This window comes from Bubalus kerabau, chromosome 3 (genome assembly GCF_029407905.1).
Source record: "Bubalus kerabau isolate K-KA32 ecotype Philippines breed swamp buffalo chromosome 3, PCC_UOA_SB_1v2, whole genome shotgun sequence".
NCBI lineage: Eukaryota > Metazoa > Chordata > Mammalia > Artiodactyla > Bovidae > Bubalus > Bubalus kerabau.
The window spans coordinates 150,102,289-150,120,317 of NC_073626.1; the positions used below are offsets into that span (position 1 = coordinate 150,102,289).

The 18,029-nt window shown below is 42.2% G+C and overlaps 1 protein-coding gene and 1 long non-coding RNA gene across 2 annotated transcripts in view; one reads left to right on the forward strand and one right to left on the reverse strand.

Moving 5' to 3' along the window:
* The window catches only part of LOC129646705 (uncharacterized), a 54,330-nt gene that overhangs the window by 27,326 nt on the left and 8,975 nt on the right, over window positions 1–18,029 (forward strand). The window lies entirely within an intron of this gene.
* Window positions 1–18,029, reverse strand: part of PLEKHM3 (pleckstrin homology domain containing M3) — a 226,327-nt gene that overhangs the window by 7,235 nt on the left and 201,063 nt on the right. The window lies entirely within an intron of this gene.

The window sequence follows — 18,029 nt, forward strand, 5'->3', positions numbered from 1 at the left end:
GGGTCAGGAAGATCCCCTGGAGGAGGGCATGGCTACCCACTCCAGTATTCTTGCCTGGAGAATTCCATGGACAGAGGAGCCTGGCGGGCTACAGTCCATGAGGTTGCAAAGAGTCAGACGTGACTGAGTAACAGTTTTCTCACTTTCAACTGACAAGCACAACTATAGCTGCTCCATTGGGTGGCTTGCCAGTGAGGATTAAGTTCTCATCCTTCCTCACGTGAGTGACAACCTAGGACCTCATCCCGGGAGCCCAGGGAACCGGGCCTGTGTGATTTTGCTCCATAGGCAGTGTCCATGCAGGTTCAATGATGGCTGTGAAGGAGCCAGTCCTCAGGGCTCAGCCTTATGCCTCCTACTTTTCTTTCAGTTTCAGACCTGGCTGTGAGATGGTCTTTGGAGCACCACTCCCTGGCCTGCTATTGGCTCAGGATTCAGAGTTTGGTCAAAGGAGGATCTTCCCACCCACCCTGGTACCCAGGAAAGAAGGCAGGGACTTAGAGTGAGAGGCACTAGTGTGTGGGGAGGGGCTGTATCTACCAGCTTAAATCTGTATCTGTATCTATCTTAAATCCGATAAATCTGTATCTATCTGTATCTACAGATTAAAAGACAGAAGCTTCACTGTACCCAGTGGTCTCTACCTCCAGCTCAGCTATCTGGTCTAAATACTGCATAGCTGTGGTTAAGTAGAGCAGGCAGGGTGAGACGGCCTAATGCCAATCTATCTTCAAATCACATTCTGCCTATAGGACTGCCATGGATGGAACTGTGTGCCCCCCAAATGCCTATGCTGATGCCTCAACCTCCAATGTATCTGTATTTGGAGATGGGGTCCTAGGAAGTAATTTAGCTTCACTGGAATCATAAAGATGCATCCTGATCTGATATGATTTGTGTCTTCATAAGAAGAGAACTAAAGAGGAACTAAAAGAGCCTCTTGAGGGTGAACAGTGAGAGTGAAAGAGCCAGCTTAAGACTAAATATTAAAAAAACTAAGATCATGGCATCCGGCCCCATTACTTCATGGCAAATAGAGGGGGAAATGGTGGAAGTAGTGACAGATTTCCTTCTTTGAGCTCTAAAATCACTGTGGATGGTGACCTTAGCCATGAACTGCTTCTTGGCAGGAAAGTGATGACAAACCTAGACAGGGTGCTGAAAAGCAGAGACATCACTGCCAACAAAGGTCATAGAGTCAAGGTTATGGTCTTCCCAGTGGTCACATACAGCTGTGAGAGCTAGACTGTAAAGAAGGCAGAAGGCCAAAGAATTGATGCCTTTGAACTGTTGTGCTGCAGAAGACGCCTGAAAATCCCTTGGATAGCAAGGAGATCAAACCAGTCAATGGAAATCAACCCTAAATACTCACTGGAAGGACTGATGCTGAAGCTGAAGCTCCAGTATTTTGGTCATCTGATGCAAACAGATGACTCACTGGAAAAGTCCCTGATGCTGGGAAAGATTGAGGGCAGAGGAGAAGAGGCTGTCAGAGGATGAGATGGCTAGATGGCATCACCGATGTGATAAACATGAACTTGGGCAACTCCGGGAGATGGTGAGGGACAGGGAGGACTGGCATGCTGCAGGCCATGGGGTCACAAAGAGTCAGACATGACTGGGTGACTGAACAACAACAAGAAGGACAACAGAGAGCCCCTTCTCTTCCCGTCTGTACTTGGAGGAGAGGCTATGTAAGGACTGAGGCAGGAAGGCAGCCGTCTGCAAACCAGGAAGAGAGCTCTGGCCAGAAACCAAGCCCTGCTGAACCCTGACCTGGGACTTCCAGCTGCCAGCACTGTAAGAAATAAATCCAGTCTGTGGTATTCTCTATAACAGCCAAAGCTGACTAAGACAGTGACCTTGAGGAAGTTACTTCACTTCCCTGAGCTTCAATTTCCTTATCTGCTAAGTTGGGTTTCCATTAACATGTACCTCGTCTGGTGCTGTGTGGCTCAAATGAGATCACAGATACAGCGTTTGCACAGTTCCTGGCACCTGGTTAACACTTAATAACACAGCTGAGATGGCTTCTTCCAGTGTCAGCAGCTACTTGCTGCCTTCCTGCAAGTCTTCATTTCAGCCTGATTTCACCTATGCCACCGTGGTGACCTGAGGGCACTCTGATCAACCCCGTCATTTCAGAGAGAGGAAACCTGAGGTTCTAAGAGGGGTAGTAGTTGTCTCACGAGGACACAGCGAGTGAAAGCCAGAGCAGAGACTAGAACCCAGGACTTCTGGTAGCCCAGCCAAGGCTTGTACCCGAGAGCTGCTTATCTAAGTGAGAGTAGTGCGTGATCACAGAAGGACATGTGGGGCTTCAAGTTAGAATCCTTATGTCCAAATCTCTAATCTCTCTTTGAGTGACCTTGGGCATGGAATTTATATTCTTGGTACTCACAATGACTTCCTTCCTAGTCAGTGGGGTTCTCAGACGAAAACGGGTGGATGTATGTGGAAGGGCCGGTCACATGGCAAGTGGTTCGAGGAGCAAGCGAAGGGGCACACCAGCTCCCATGGTGACACTGGCACCTGCCTTCTTGCCTGGAGCTGCCGGGCTGCCAGGGTGAGGGCATCATTATCATCTCTCTGGCCTCAACCCCTCCCTCCTTCCCAGGAAGAGTGCAGGTGGGGAATGAAGGGCAAATGCAGGTGTCCTTGGGCCTCTCTTGTCTGGCTGGCTCCTCCCTGGTGGCCTTGTCCTCAGTGGGTCACACCTCTGTAACCTCCTACTACTGAAGGGAGATGAATGATAACTTTAATAAATTTCCTCCTTCCTGCCTCCTTGATCCTGCTGAGTTAGTGACTTACACACCTAGGGATGTTACCCTAGGGAATGACTGATAAGGAGACAACCGCTGGTTTCCTTCAGTACCACTCCCTGTCTCTGCTGATACCCCTCTCCCACGCCACTGTGAGTGGAGAGGTTTGAGTCTTATCAGATATTTCTGGTGCAACAAACACCCATGGGGTGATGGAGGGACACCTGCTCTTTCTAGCCAAAGGTCACTAACTGGAAAATAAAAAAAGTGTAAGATAAAAAAATGAATGATTTCAAAATAGAACCAAGTCCTATTTATTTTTAACAATCTGTAACCCAGCAGGCATCTTTTGACCGGTTTAAGTGGATAGACTTTTCAATGACGTTCCCAAATTCAGAGATTGTACTGTTAAATTCCACCCCCCCAATCCTCCCTTTACAGAAAAGGAACAAGGGCAGGAGAAGGAAGGAGGAAGAGATACTCTCACGTAAGAGTTATGAGCTCTGTAGTAAAAATGTAGTATGCAGTGTTTATTTACATTAAATGTAACGTTTATTTACATTAAAAATGCAATATATAGGTATTAATTATAGGTATTCTTTTCTTTGAGAATAGGACTTTACTAAAAAGAACCTTTCACGCTAAAAAGATTCACTGACCCCTTAGTTTTTACTGAATTTCTTAACTGTATTAAAAATACAAAATACAATTAAACATAACTTTTAAGGAACATGTCTTTTATATAAGGCAAAGCTACCAATGTATTTGTCTGGGCAGAAAATTGCTACAGATAATGAAAGAGCAACGTCCCTTTGGCATTCCTCAGTGATATATCAAATGAAAGCCAGCATCTTCATTTCTGAGTCATCCAGTCCAGCAGTCAGCAGCGTTTTGGATTCTGCTGTGGCCCCTGGAGAACAAAGATCGTGTAGCCTCCCTTTCCAGTGTCGTGTCATGGAGGATGTGACTGCATAGACATATACTTGCTATAACCTGGGCCATGCAATAGATTTTCCTATTTTTTTCTTGAAAGCATTCACTGCTTCACTTAATCCAGGGATCTCAACCTTGGCACTAGTGATGTTTGGGACTTATAGTTCTTTGTTGTGTTATTCTGAGCACTGTGGGCTTCCCAGGTGGCGCTAGTGGTAAAGAATCTGTCTGCCAGTTTAGGAGATGCAAGAGACATGGATTTGAACCCTGGGTTGAAAGATCCCCTGGAGGAGCAAATGGCAAGCCACTCCAGTATTTTTGCCTGGGAAATACCACGGACAGAGGAGCTTGGTGGGCTACAGTCCACAGGGTCGCAAAGAGCTGGACACGACTGAGCACAGACACCACCACCACCTTCTGAGCACTATAGTATGTTCAGTATTATCTCTGGACTCTGCCCACCTGATGCTAGAGGCAAACCCTGCTCTTCCCGTCAATGCCTCCGCACTGCCAAATGTCCCTGGGGTAGGGTGGAGGGCAGGCAGGGGTAGGAAACCTTCTGGGTTGAGAACCGTTGACTCAACCTATCTGGATAAGGTATCATAGAGAGGGTACCCAGGGAGTACATAAACAGCACCCTCTCCAGGTGGAATGTGCAAGTATTTCATGCGGGCTTACAGTGGCAACCCACTCCAGTACTCTTGCCTGGAGAATCCCATGGAGCCTGGTAGGCTACAGTCCATGGGGACACGACTGAGTGACTTTACTTTCACTTTACAATCAAATTAACCAATAAGGTCCAGTGTAGTGTGTTTATTCACATCATTTTCACAAATATATATTTTAATATATCACTTGATTAAAATAGCTGAAACTCACTTAGCATTAACCATCCTATGGTTTCTAAAATTGGTTTAGGCCATCATTTAAGAAGTCCACACCCATGGCACAATTCTGTGTATTGACTGTGCGGTGCTGTGCTCCGTCACTCACAGTCGTGTCCAACTCTTTGCAACCCCCTGGACTGTGGCCCGCCAGGCTCCTCTGTCCATGGTGATTCTCTAGGCAAGAATACTGGAGTGGGTAGCCTATCCTTTTTCCAGGGGAACTTCCCAACCCAGGAATTGAACTGGGGTCTCCTGTGTTGCAGGCAGATTCTTTACCAGCTGAGCTACCAGGGAAGTCCATGCATTGACTAGCAACCCTCAACTTTCTATCAGCTCACTTTGATTTTTCCATTCTCCCCAAAGGCCATCTTGGTGACTGACCCTGCACCACATTTATCCCCTCTTTGGCCAAGAACTTCCAAGGTATTTCTCTGTGGTGTTCCTTCCTTCTTTGAGCCCTATCTAAGCCATCTAGAGAACCAAAACTAAATACTTTTCTATTTGCCCTATAAAATAAATCTCTTTTACCTAATTGTAAAGCAGTTCAGTTTCAGTGACTTCTGAAATGGAAAGGAGACCAGTAAAATATCAGTGAGGCCACTTACTGCAGAAGGGAGAGCACAGTGAGAGAGAGTAATCCTGAAATCCTGTCCCTAGCATTACTGGGATCTTGGAGAACTTACTTCATCTCAGAACCTCACTTTCCCCAGAAGGCTATGAGAAAGCTGGATTAGATGGTATTTAAGGTTCCTTACAACCCACTCCAGTGTTCTTGCCTGGAGAATCCCATGGACGGAGAAGCCTGGTAGGCTGCAGTCCATGGGGTTGCACAGTCAGACACGACTGAAGCAACTTAGCAGCAGCAAGGTTCCTTACAACCTGCAGATTTTGTGCAGGGGAAAAAGAGCTACTCTGGGTTTTATCTTCTTCTTTCCAAACTTCCGTGGCCCCAAGTCTGTGGATGAATGAGTGGGAATGTAGCCCTGCTGGTCCCTTCTCAGAAAAATCTCAAACTGACAAGCTGGGAATGAATGAGCCTTAACATGAGATGAGCCTTAAAGTGAAGAGTGAGATTTTAAATGTTATTTGCATTCATTAGTCAAGTGATGAAATAGCTGATATGTACTAGTACATACAACTCTGATCATCAGGAATTTGGCCAAGAGAGTTGACCTTCAAATAAAATTTCAACTAAACATTAAGGACTTCTCTCTAAGTTTTCTCCCAATCTTCATCAGCATCCTTTTTCCCCAAGAAAAATCCCCAGAATTGTTCAATGTTGCGGGGTTTTTATTTTGTGGGGGTGAGGACTGGCTAGAGGCAGTAGTCATTCACCAGCCTGCATGGAAGTACTTACTTTTGTGTTTTAAACATTGGGACAGCCACACTGGAGAGGACCAGGTGCCGATCAGTACAGTGTATGCCAGAGGATGTGTGACTAGAAAGGAGGAACTCAAGGTTCGAGTCTGCGGAAGCCCTAGGGGTCAATACCATTAATGATTGGTGCGCCCCTCGCAAACTGGTTCCCTTCCTTGGAATGGGGCAGAGGAATATCTCCACCAGCTAGAGGAAACAGAAATCTCATTCTATGTCTTAATAAAGGCATCATCAAACAAGACTCTATTGTTCAGTCGCTAAGTCGTGTCTGACTCTTTCCAAGCCCACGGACTGCAGAGGCTCCTTTGTCCTCCACTATCTCCTGGTCACTCAAAGTCATGTCCATTGAGTCGGTGATCCTATCTAACCATCTCATCCTTAGCCGCCCCCTTCTCCTTTTGCCTTCAATCTTTCCCAGAATCAGGGTCTTTTCCAATGAGTCAGCTCTCCACATCAAGGGGCTAAAGTTTGGAGCTTCAGCTTCAGCATCAGTCCTGATGAATAGTCAGGGTTGATTTCTTATAAACAGCCCTAAAACTTGGCTTACTGGCCTACAGCAAATGAAAGAGAGGTCCAGAACCTAGAAATTGAATAGTCAATTGCCAAGAGATTGGACAGACAGGATGTTCTTATTACAAGCTATCAAATTCAAGAAAACTCACCTGTGACAAAACTAACAGAACTAAATATGTGCAGGGGAAAAGGCTTGCTTCTCGAATACTATGGCAAAGAAGCAAGAATTTCTGGCTGCTGAGAGTTTCCTGTTCTGGAATGCTGATGATGTGAAACCAATTAGAGACAGGCTGATGATGGCTTTGTCTGTGCCCTTCCAGCTTCTAGCTGCACACAGGGAGCCGCTAGAGGCCTCTGCTCCAGGTTGAGGTCACCGAGATGCTTCTACTCTGTGCATGTTGGGTTCCTCCCTGGCTGCATTTTTATTTTTGGCTCAGGCAATGACCTCAGATATTTCACTAGGATTGAAATTCAGGCTTAGCTTGGTTGGATCTCTGACAAGGGAAAGACAGGCCCACAGAGCAGGGTGAGCTCTGGCTGATTTCCACTCAGTGGAGCCCACGACGAAAAGGGTGGGGCACAGAGTAAGTGCACATTATCAGGCATGTGTGTGCGGTTTGGGGTATGGCTGCTATGTAAGACGCCTCACAGCGTCACTAGTTATTATCGGTTTTTCTCAGAAACCAAGATGATTATTCAAATCTCTTGGCTAAGGGAGGTAGTTATTGGGGCCTGGTTATTTTCATGTTTGGGGTTGGTGTTTCCTTCTGTTCTTGAGTCAGTAAATGGATGTCAGCAAACAATTTATAATTTGCTTAAATAGGAAACCAGCCAGTATCATATACAGCATGTCTGTCTCTGTGTGTGTATGTGTGCTATGCCTGTACTTATATAGCTATATATATGCTGTTTAGAAGAATACACAGAATATGTTACTAAACATTCAAAGGTAAAATGAATTAAATATGATTTAACTAGATAATACAATCTAATAGATTCATTCTTTTGAATGAATGAATGAATAAGCAAGCCTTGTGCTGGGATAACCAGAAATCCATTCCCCAGGTACCCCTCAGTTCTGGCCTTCCACTCCCCCCTCCCCGCCTCCCCCCCACCCAGAAGCCGGTGGGAGTGGGGAGGGAGACAACAAAGGGTCTGGCTCTTTGGAGAGTGAGGGCAGGGATGAACTGCATCTGGGTCCATCACATTTAGGGTTGATAACTGTGATTTTTTTTTTTTTTGGCTGGGGGGTAGGGAGGTGGGTAGTGAAAAGGTATCCCCTATAGTTTGATTGGAGTTCTATGAGACTAGAAAAGATCAAAGATCCAGTGCCTTTGGCTAAATGTCAGGCAGATTTAGGCAGTTATGTGCTAATTTGTAAAGCTATCCCAGTAGTTCTGAATTATAAAATGCACAAATTAGATATTTAAATCAGACACCTATATGGCCCTTTGCCCCTATTTTTACATAAATTATCCTTAAAATAGCTCTCCTAGTTGTATTCCCTTTTTAAATAAGCCAGTCAGTAAATAGATAAACATGAAATGAAATAATAAAATAACTGGTGGATTCTCTGGTTCCAGAACTAGTAAATGGTGGGTCAACTTTGGCTGTGATTTCTGTCTTCTGACTTAATTCTAGCCCTCTCTCCACAGTTACTAGCCACATGGCCCTTAAGTTACTTAGTATATCCCCAAATACCTGCTAAGACTCAAATCTGGGAAGAACAATTGGTATGCCCTGAAATGATCTTTTTATTTACCTTTTAATCCCTGAAGTTAATTAAGGAAGGTTTTTTTCCCCTGATTACAGCCCACAAAGCATTTGGCTTTCACAGGTCTTGCACTTTTAGTTTGTAAACCCAAGCTCAGCTAATACCTTTGACAAGAGCTTTACTGAAAATCTTGGCTTTGAAAATAGAATGTAAACAAGGGTTAATTAATTCATTTGCTAATTTTGCTACCCTACTGGGGACAGTAACTCACCATTATCTTTAGTGCTAATGCTTAATAAATGCTTCTTGCTAATTTGCAGGTGGTGACAGGACTTCTCGGTAATACTCCATGTATGTAAAATCATAATAGATTTGACCCGAATGAAATATCTTTTTGGAGATAGGGAAAAACTGGAATTTCTGACACTTCTAAGTTTTTTTTTTAAATGGTTCACCTGGCAGTTAATATCATTCTCAACAGACAAATGTCCATTACTTCAGGAAAATCTTGTTTTAATATTAGAAAAAGTAAACTGAAGGAGGATTTTAAAATTTTCTACAATTTTTGTGAACAGCTAGGATATATCACGATTGTAGCCATTAAAAAACCATAAATAAGAGCAATGGCTTTCTGTGAAAACCTCTAAAGTAGTTCAAAATATCTAAGAGTCCAAGAGATGTTTAGAAATATCTTGCTACATCTAAGATAAAGACAGTAAATATAAGAATATTATTAGGCTAATGCAGATTTAAAAAAATATATACAAAATTATCATATGTATATAGACTGCTGTTTAATTTACCAGCCTACCTTTAAAATATAAAACTGAAAAATTTAACTGTCAAGGTTTGAAGTAAAACCTCTTTAAAAGAAACAATAATTTATAAAGATAGATACCAAGATTCTGATGGGATTTACTAGTATTTAACATACTACATTTCAGTTCCTCAAGACACTTAATGGAACACAAATAAAAGAAACTGTCAAGCATGGGTACATTAGAAAAATGCAAAAAAGTTCAGAAGGTAAATCTAGTTTAAACAGTATGATTAGTTGCTTAGGAATAAGTTAAATGATGTAAATTTAAAAGGAGAAAGGCACTCAAATAAAAGACCCAAAGTGTTTTGTCATTACTTATTTCCCTATTTGTCTCTTCTCATCAATATAATTTTCTACAATACAGTATTACTTTATTTTCGAATACTCAATGTGTTCTAGGCCATTGGTTCTCAAAGTGTGGTCCCTGGACTAGCCAAACCGGCATCACCAGAGAATTTGTTAGATATGCAAATTATTGGGTTCCACGCCAGACTTACTAAATTATAAACTACAGGGTGGGGCTTGTTACTCTATTTTAACCAGGCCTCCAGAGAATTCTGATGAATAAAAAAGTTCAAAAACAACTGCTCTAGGCCAGTCATTTCCAAAGGCAGTTGCTCTAGTTGATATATTAGACAAAGCCATTCTATGTATTCTTGGGGTTCCCTGGTGGCTCAGATGGTAAAGAATCCACCTGCAGTTTGGGAGACCTGGGGTTTGAACCCTGGGTCAGGAAGATCCCCTGGAGAAGGGAACAGCTACCCACTCCAGTATTCTGGCCTGGAAAATTTCACAGACAAGAAGCCTAGCAGGCTACAGTCCACAGAGTCACAAAGAGTTGGATATGACTGAGTGACTTTCACTTTTCATTCTAAATACTTAGAACAAAAACATGGACTTAGCAAAATGAAATAGGAAGTGATGTTAATTACTGTTTTTACATAGGACTTTACATTTCATGTCTATTAATATTTTCCTATAGCTGATAAGTAAGCATCTCATTTTATTTGCTTTTATCACAAAATGGAGTTGTTCTTATATTTATTGGCCATTTGCATATTTTTTCTGTATATTGGTTTGCGTCCTTTGCATTTTCTAATGACTTTTATAGATTTCTTTTTTTTATATTCAGGAAATTAATGCTTTGTCACATGTGTGGTAATATCTCTCCAAGTTTCCTGTTTACATTTGCCTTTATCTGTAAAATTTTAGGCATTTAACTTTTTTTTTGGCATTTAACTTTAAAAAAATGTATTTAAAAGCATTTTGCTTTCATGGCTTCTGGGTTTGTGTCAAGTTTAAAGAGACCTTCCCCATTTTAACATGATAAAAATATTCACCCTTCTTTTCTTCTAGTACTTTATGGGTTTTTGTTTTGTTTGTTTAATATATTAACATATTTGATCCATTTGGAATTTATCTTGACGTAAGGACTATGGTAAAATCCAACATTATTTTTCTTTCTCCAATGGTTATCTGGTTCCCAGTTCCTTTTATGGAATGATCCATTTTTGTGTTACTAATTTGCTGTGCTACCTTTATTGTGCATTAAATTTCCTTATAACTTGGATTTATCTCCATGCTTTCTGAAATCCTATTCCACTGATTTATTTTCCTATGCCAACACTATACTGTTTTATTTTTTAATTTTATTTTTAAAAATATTTTAATTTATTTATTTGGTTGTGCTTGGTCTTAGTTGTGGCATTCGAGATTTTCAGTCTTTGTCACAGCATGTGAGATTTTTAGTTGCAGTATGCAAACTCTTAGTTGCAGCATCTTGGGATCTAGTTCCCCGACCAGGGATCAAACCAGGGCCCCCTGCAATTGGGAGCGCAGAATCTTAGCCACTGGACCACCAGGGAAGTCCAAACAGTATACTGTTTTATAATACATTCGGATATCTGGTAAAAAACAATCTCCCTTCAAGTAAACAACTTTAGAAGTAATCTCAAGAGTTATAATTAACATAACTAATTAATTATAATTAATATAATCTAAAGAGTTAATCAATCTAAAGAGGGCTTCCCTCATAGCTCAGTTGGTAAAGAATCTGCCTGCAGTGCAGGAGACCTGGGTTCAATCCCTGGGACGGGAAGATCCCCTGGAGAAGGATATGGCAGCCCACTCCAGTATTCTTGCCTGGAGAATACCATGGACAGAGGAGCCTGGCAGGCTACAATCCATGGGGTTGCAAGAGTTGGACAGGACTTAGCAACTAAACCACCACCACTCCCCAAAGAGTTATAAGATTCTATCTTGACTCTATTAAGTTCAATGCTGCCCATCTTTATGTTTTTTTAAATGAAAAACTGTGAAGAAGGCTGAACACCGAAGAATTGATGCTTTTGAACTGTGGTGTTGGAGAAGACTCTTGAGAGTCCCTTGGACTGCAAGGAGATCCAACCAGTCCATTCTGAAGGAGATCAGCCCTGGGATTTCTTTGGAAGGAATGATGCTAAAGCTGAAACTCCAGTACTTTGGCCACCTCATGCGAAGAGTTGACTCATTGGAAAAGACTCTGATGCTGGGAGGTATTGGGGGCAGGAGGAGAAGGTCATGACAGAGGATGAGATGGCTGGATGGCATCACAGACTCGATGGATGTGAGTCTCAGTGAACTCTAGGAGTTGGTGATGGACAGGGAGGCCTGGCGTGCTGGGATTCATGGGGTCGTAAAGAGTCGGACATGACAGTGACTGAACTGAACTGAACTGAAATGAAAAAAGTTGAAATGTATATCATCAACTAATTAAATTTATATTATAATTTTATTTCTTGTATTTGCTGCTGCTGCTAAGTCGCTTCAGTCGTGTCCGACTCTGTGTGACCCCATAGACGGCCTCCCACCAGGCTCTACCGTCCCTGGGATTCTCCAGGCAAGAACACTGGAGTGGGTTGCCATTTCCTTCTCCAATGCATGAAAGTGAAAAGTGAAAGTGAAGTCGCTCAGTGTTGTCTGACTCCTAGCGACCCCATGGACTGCAGCCTACCAGGCTCCTCCGTCCATGGGGTTTTCCAGCAAGAGTACTGGAGTGGAGTGCCATTGCCTTCTCAATTTTATTTAAAAAGAGATGCAGCAGTATAAACATATCAGGTAATCAAGGACCAATTCTGACTTTTTTTCAGTCTTTAGATATTTGACATTTTGAACATCTCAGTTATTTATTTATTTTTATTTTTATACAGTGACAAAAGTATTAACTTTTGGTGGGTTAAACTAATAGACTGTGTACATGTTTATTAGATTAGAAAACATGGTTTAACTGTTCAATAATGTATAAGGTTTTAGCCTAGTGTGCTTGAACCAAACGTGTTGAAAAAATAATCTAATAATGCGTAAAACACTGAGAGAAAAATGCATGAAAAACATGCTTTTTTTTTTTAGCAGCTCCTTTCATTCAGTGAGAACATTATTTGAAAATTTCTCTTCCAGTCTACATATTAGTAAAAGCTGGATGGGGATGGAACCCAGGTCTCCCACATTGCAAGCAAATTCTTTACCATCTGAGCCACCCAGGGAAGCCCAAGAACACTGGAGTGGGTTGCCATTCCCTTCTCCAGGGGAGCTTCCGAACCCAGGAATCAAACTGGGGTCTCCTGCATTGCAGGCGGATACTTTACCAGCTGAGCTACCAGGGTAGCCCCTGAAACTGATAACACAGTAATAAAAAAATGTTATGAATAGTTATACTATGTACACAAGTAATAAGCAGACACATTAGACACCAGGAAGTCACTGCAAATTGTATTTCTTTCAACGCTGTGTATATTCACTCATAAGACAGGACTAGGGTGGAGAAGGCTAGAGGGTTGTATATCAGCAAAGGAAACTCTCAAGGGGAGCAATGTGGTCATTCACTGGGAGAAGCCAGTGGGTGCCTTTCGCTTAGGTCTGGTTAACAACGTGCTTGCTAACTAATAACTAAGCCTTTCAGTGTCTCTGGGTGGTGATTTGGGCAAGCCCTCTAGACCCCTCAGTGAGAAAAACTGAAGCAGGAAACTTTTGTGGGGTTAGGTGGGGAAAAGGGTTAAGAACTGCTCTTAGGTACTTCTAAGCATTAGGGTTTGCCCGATTAGGTCTATCTTTTTCTTTTTTTAAAATTTATTTATTTTTTGGCTGTGCTGTGCAGCTTGTGAGATCTTAGTTCTCTGTCCAGGGATTGAGCCTGAGCCCCCACACTGGAAGCAAAGAGTTTAACCACTGGACCACCAGGGAAGTCCCAGGTCTCTCTTTACTAAATAGTGGACCTTACGTAACTCTCAGGAAAGAGGAGGAAGGCAAAAGTCACCTTTCATGCTTGCTGCTTTGACATTCACATCACTTGTGTTCCTTAGCCCCTGGGCTGGTGCCTCTTTCTGACTGCATGAAAAATCATGCCATCCCTCAGGTTAACTCAGGCTTCACTCTTCTACCCTAATGTCATCCTACCCAACTCCACCCCTTGTCTTCCCAGGGAAATTCTGCTTGTTTCTTCATTCCCATTTCTGAAGTTTTTCTTCCCAATCACTGATATAAGCTGCTTTCCTACCTAAGTCTTTTAATTTAAATTTCCTTTCTCTCCACCACCTCCTTCTAGCAAAAGAATGCGTCAACTCCCCTCTTAAAGAAGAGCTTTAAGATACTTCAACTTCCCCATGTTCAACCCTAACTAGATCTTTTAGCTTAAGTTACCTTACTTCAAATTAGTGGCTTCCAATGTTTCCAGTGCAGTCTTTAAACCAGTCACTGATTCATTATTTGCAAGCCAGTCTACTATGTTACCAGTTTTATAAAAGGCATTTCCGTTTTTCACATGAATTATTTTTTAAAAAATATTTACTTGGCTGTTTTGGCTCATGGGATCTTCGTACGTTGTGTCACGTGGGATCTCTTGCACATGGACTCTAGCTGTGGTGTACGGGCTCAGTTCCCTGACCAGAGATCGAACCGGCATCCCCTGCACTGCAAGCCGGATTCGTAACCACTGGACTACCAGGGAAGTCTCATGAATCACTTCTTTTAATACTCTCTTTCCCTGTTCTCTCATCAAAAAGTTCTTCCCATTAATTTTGGTGAGAGCACGCACCCCCACCCCCATCCATCAACAGAAGTCAGTGAAACTAGCTAGCTAAGGATACATAGTAAGTAGTCTTTTACCCTCACCCTCCTAGGATGCTTTGTGCCTCCCTCAAACTTCAGGCAAGTGCTGATAACACAGTGAGGCAGAAAGGATACTGTACTATTTGACAGCCTGAATCTCCAACTACCTATGGGAATGGTATTGTAGGGGATGCTGGCATCCATGGATGGTGGAGTGGAATGGGGAAGGGGAGTGTGTTGCAGGGTGTGGGGGCGATGCGTAAATGATTGCTAAGCTCCCCAAGTTCTATGCTCTGATACAATTCAGTCTAAAGAGCAACTTTTGTACAGAGTGCAAAGGTCTATGAACTGTGCCTTTAACTCTGTTTTATGTACTATGAGAGAATCAGGAACCAAGCAGACGATTATTAATGGTAGCTATAGGTGGCATAGGCAGATGTTTGCTGATGCAGCATTGAGTGGTTTAATATTCAAAATACTGAAAGGATTTCATAAAGATATGATAACGCTCATTAGATGCTGAAATAAGAACAAGAAAACAACTTTAACAGGATACTATTTGTACTTCTATAGTTGGATGAAAAAAGTCTCCAACCATCATGAACATATACTGACAAAACCAAGATACTATTGTACCTCTTGTAATTCTAAAGTATAAAAACAGTTCATTTCAAAACATATTGCTCAGTCTGAAAAGTCAACATTTTTTATATGGAAAGGTAAATACTCTTTCTCTTCTCCATTGTGTATTCAGGTTACTTATTTACAGTCCCACAGAGAAGGAAAAAGCACACACTAAGAAGTGACCTAAAAGATGTTTTGAAAATTAAGTTACCTGGGTAGCTTAGCAAAGCTCAAGTTTTTGACAGTGAAGTCTCCACTGGGCCAATAAAACACATCTGCCCCTAATATATAATTGAATGTTAGCGATCACTTGATAAAAGTCAGATATCTTGGCAATGTCTACATTTAAGCAGGCAAATTCCCTGAAATGAGCTTAAAAGCTGTTTAAAATAAAATAGGTAAGTACAGGTTTGAAAAACCAAAGTAAAATAAACCATTCATTCATAAATTATTTATTGAGCATTGATATTAAGAAGAGATGGCAAGAATACACAGAAGAACTGTACAAAAAAGATCTTCATGACCCAGATAATCACAATGGTGTGATCACTGACCTAGAGCCAGACATCCTGGAATGTGAAGTCAAGTGGGCCTTAGAAAGCATCATTACGAACAAAGCTAGTGGAGGTGATGGAATTCCAGTGGAGCTATTTCAAATCCTGAAAGATGATGCTGTGAAAGTGCTGCACTCAATATGCCAGCAAATGTGGAAAACTCAGCAGTGGCCACAGGACTGGAAAAGGTCAGTTTTCATTCCAATCCCAAAGAAAGGCAATGCCAAAGAGTGCTCAAACTACCGCACAATTGCACTCATCTCACATGCTAGTAAAGTAATGCTCAAAATTCTCCAAGCCAGACTTCAGCAATATGTGAACCGTGAACTTCCTGATGTTCAAGCTGGTTTTAGAAAAGGCAGAGGAACCAGAGATCAAATTGCCAACATCCGCTGGATCATAGAAAAAGCAAGAGAGTTCCAGAAAAACATCTATTTCTGCTTTATTGACTATGCCAAAGCCTTTGACTGTGTGGCTCACAATAAACTGTGGAAAATTCTTGACGAGATGGGAATACCAGACCACCTGATCTGCTTCTTGAGAAATTTGTATGCAGGTCAGGAAGCAACAGTTAGAACTGGACATGGAACAACAGACTGGTTCCAAATAGGAAAAGGAGTATCTCAAGGCTGTATATTGTCACCCTGCTTATTTAACTTCTATGCAGAGTACATCATGAGAAACGCTGGACTGGAAGAAACACAAGCTGGAATCAAGATTGCCAGGAGAAATATCAATAACCTCAGATATGCAGATGACACCACCCTTATGGCAGAAAGTGAAGAGGAACTCAAAAGCCTCTTGATGAAAGTGAAAGTGGAGAGTGAAAAAGTTGGCTTAAAGCTCAACATTCAGAAAACGAACATCATGGCATCCAGTCCCACCACTTAATGGGAAATAGATGGGGAAACAGTGGAAACAGTGTCAGACTTTATTTTTCTGGGCTCCAAAATCACTATAGATGGTGACTGCAGCCATGAAATTAAAAGACACTTACTCCTTGGAAGGAAAGTTATGACCAACCTAGATAGCATATTCAAAAGCAGAGACATTACTTTGCCAACAAAGGTTCGTCTAGTCAAGGCTATGGTTTTTCCTGTGGTCATGTATGGATGTGAGAGTTGGACTGTGAAGAAGGCTGAGCGCCAAAGAACTGATGCTTTTGAACTGTGGTGTTGGAGAAGACTCTTGAGAGTCCCTTGGACTGCAAGGAGATCCAACCAGTCCATTCTGAAGGAGATCAGCCCTGGGATGTCTTTGGAAGGAATGATGCTAAAGCTGAAACTCCAGTACTTGGCCACCTCATGAGAGGAGTTGATTCATTGGAAAAGACCCTGATGCTGGGAGGGATTGGGGGCAGGAGGAGAAGGGGACGACAGAGGATGAGATGGCTGGATGGCATCACTGAATTGATGGACGTGAGTCTGAGTGAACTCCAGGAGTTGGTGATGGACAGGGAGGCCTGGCATGTGCGATTCATGGGGTCACAAAGAGTCGGACACGACTGAGCGACTGATCTGATCTGATCTGATCTGATTCTAGACGTAGAGGATGGAGCAGTGAGCAAAACAAGAGTCCTTTAAGAATCCTACATTATTTCTAAATGGTGGACTGAATCAATATTTGAATTTATATCTTAATCCCTTTGGGTGGATTGTATTAAAAAAAAGCAGTCAACTTCCCTGAAAACATCATGACAAACTATCAAGAGACTAATACAAAATGGACCTGAAGTAAAGCTCTCACAAGCTCTTACTTCTTTGGTCAATAAGAGCTTAAAACAGTGTCATATGCCTGCTATGTAGAGGGGTAGGGGATGGCTTGTTGAGGGTCACAAAGCAACTGAGTGGCAGTTAGGAATGACATCTAGACTTTCAAGTCATCAGTCCAGTGATTTTTCTGAGGACTGCTGCTGCTGCTGCTGCTGGTAAGTCGATTCAGTCGTGTCCAACTCTTTGCGACACCATAGGCGACAGCCCACCAGGCTCCCCCATCCCTGGGATTCTCCAGGCAAGAACACTGGAGTGGGTTGCCATTTCCTTCTCCAATGCATGAAAGTGAAAAGTGAAAGTGAAGTCGCTCAGTCGTGTCCGACTCTTAGCAATCTCATGGACTGCAGCCTACCAGGCTCCTCCGCCCATGGGATTTTCCAGGCAACAGTACTGGAGTGGGGTGCCATTGCCTTCTGAGGACTAGCCTGCCTCTATTTATTAAGTGGATCTTCACAATTTTAGAGCCAGTTACATTTTTTTTCCCTGTAAAATTACCCATTAGTGAAAATATATAGGTTAAATATGACTATTTTCCTGGTTCTACTATGATGTGATAAAAAGACTGGATGCAATCTCAGTTTTATTAAAAAATATATATGCATACATGAGTATGGAGAATTCTCTTCATTATATTTTTATGTACTTTAAGCATTTTCTATAATGAACATCAATCACTTTTACAGTTGGAAAGGTAAAACAGGAGTTTTAAATAACTTGCCCCTACTCCAAACCACAAAAAATTAGGTTAACTGAAACGCTTAGAGAAAAGATGATTAACACAATGTTAACCAGACACGTAACCAGAAACTTGGTAAGAAATGTGTCTGGGGGAGACAACAGCCATCTATTCAAGTGACCAAATGGCTTCAAAAAACAATAGTGGCCTCACCAGCTAGGATTGTGTTTACAAATGCATGGTATTTATCAAGTGGCTTAATGGCATAAAGGGTCAGGTCAGCCCTGAGGATTACACAAAAGTCTTGCCTGTATC